This window comes from Sinocyclocheilus anshuiensis, unplaced genomic scaffold (genome assembly GCF_001515605.1).
Source record: "Sinocyclocheilus anshuiensis isolate Anshui unplaced genomic scaffold, SAMN03320099.WGS_v1.1 scaffold2539, whole genome shotgun sequence".
In the NCBI taxonomy this organism is placed as follows: Eukaryota; Metazoa; Chordata; class Actinopteri; order Cypriniformes; family Cyprinidae; genus Sinocyclocheilus; species Sinocyclocheilus anshuiensis.
Window position 1 is genome coordinate 155,924 of NW_015557068.1, and position 2,185 is coordinate 158,108.

Genomic DNA, 2,185 nt, shown 5'->3' on the forward strand with positions numbered 1-2,185 from the left:
AGAGTGTGTGTGTGTGTGTTTGTGAGAGTGTGTGTGAGAGAGAAATAAAACTAGTTGAAGCAGTAAATGATTAAGACAGCTGTGAGATATAAAAGAGAATTTAGCAATGACAGACATTAAATCAAACAGCAAGACACACAAAGACATGTCACATCATTTATCACTTAAATCTGTTTATGAAAAACATTCATACAGTAATTTGTTAGTGTGTGTGTGTGTGAGGCACGTTTACATAAGTACAGTTTGAGGACAAACAATAGCTTAGAAGTGAGCGAGACCTTTTTAAAAAAAAAAAACTCACTTTGGGGATTTCAAATTAAATTAAATTAAATTAATAAAATAAGAAAAAATTAAATTATTACTAAAATACTAGTTTTGCACGCGCACATGCATTTAAAATGTTTGCAGTCAGTTAGATTTTATGTATTTATACTTTTTAATGAATACTTTTATTTATCAAGGATGCATTAAATAGATCAAAAGTGAAAGTAAAGACATTTATAAGTTACAAAAGATTGATATTTCAAATAAATGCTGTTCTTTGAACTTTCTATTCATCTGTGAATCCTGAAAAAATAAAATGTATCACGGTTTCCGCAAATATATTCGTCAGCACAACTGTTTTCAACATTGATAATAATCAGAGATGTTTCTTGAGCAGCAAATCAGCATATTAGCATGATTTCTGAAGATCATGTGACACTGAAGACTGGAGTAATGATGATGAAAATACAGCTGTGCATCACAGAAAACATTTTTAACAGATACTCACAAAGTAAACAGTTACTTTGGATCAGGGATGGGCAATGTTACACACACACACACACACACTCTCTCTCTCTAAATGTGCAAGTCTGCATGAACTCTTTGGCTCTGTAATCTTTTATTTTGATAAAACAGGATTACGCAGATTAACAGGCAGAGCTAGAGAGCATGTAACATCTCTACAAAACTTTATGAGCTGCACATTTCAAATAAATGACTCTTTCAGCCATCTTGGGTTTATTGACTAAACATTACGCAATGCATTCTGGGATTGCCATTCCCACCAGTATGATGACTGGCAGCTCTCCAGAGCTACTGTTTCTGATTGGTTCACGCTGGCGATGTGGGCGGAGCTTATTGGCATATGTGTCAGAAGAGCCCTAAAACTCAAAGGTCACCAAAGTGAGGACCAGCCGGTTGCCATGGACACCACTCTGCTGTCATGGATACCAACTGGGTTTCACCATCCAAAGGAACTCATGTAATTGTAAAACACACACACACACACACGTGCATGCATCTCAAATCAGTAGCAAAGCTATGAGCGATTCAAAGAGTGAAGATGAAGGAGGTTATTATCAGGTGTGTGTCTGTATCTCAGCAGCGCAGATCAGAATCAGATGAAAACTACTGGGATTCAACATGAAATGATTTGTTAGATGAGGCTCCGCCCACAAACTGTGATGTCAGACACCAGTGTTCCCTTGTAAAAAAAAATAATAATAATAATAAATAAAATAAAAATACACTTAAAAAAAATAATACACTTTAAAGATTTGAAGTGCACTACAAGTGTACATTCACTACAATTAGTGCACTTCTTTTCACAAGGTGTGAGACTGACAGTGATATTTTGAGTAATGCTTTTATTGAGCTCTGAAATAACCAGGGCTCATAACGGTTTGAGAGACAAACGTAGCGTCATCCACCGCCTGTCAAACAGACTCTTTTCATCACCCAATCAATCCCAGACAGATAAAATCAAGATCCCGAATATCCTGCTTCACTATGAAACATATCATATTATGAAAATAAAACGTGAATGGCATTTCACGCTGATTTTAAGTCAGTGCTAAACGGCTGATTAGAGTGTTTCATCTCCTGATTACAGTGAAACGCTTCATTAAGAGCGAGAAAGCAGACACATTAGCGGCCGTTTTCTGCTTGTCAGATAAAGTCCAGCAGCAACAGCAGCCTTAAACTCGCATTAAAGCGCTTGTGCTGTTTGACCTCTGAGGAGCCGCGGCCGCTGAATTATGAATGAATGGAAATGTGTGTGTAGCTGATAAGAGTAAACATATTACAGCATGTCAACACAGCTGATTTAATAACTACAGGCTGCAGGTGTTTCTCACACACACACACACACACACACACACACACGCACACGCACAGACGCACGCACGCACACACGCACACA

At 37.4% G+C, this 2,185-nt stretch overlaps 1 protein-coding gene across 1 annotated transcript in view; it reads right to left on the reverse strand.

Moving 5' to 3' along the window:
- Positions 1-2,185, reverse strand: part of LOC107676693 (adhesion G protein-coupled receptor L3-like) — a 298,216-nt gene that overhangs the window by 116,474 nt on the left and 179,557 nt on the right. The window lies entirely within an intron of this gene.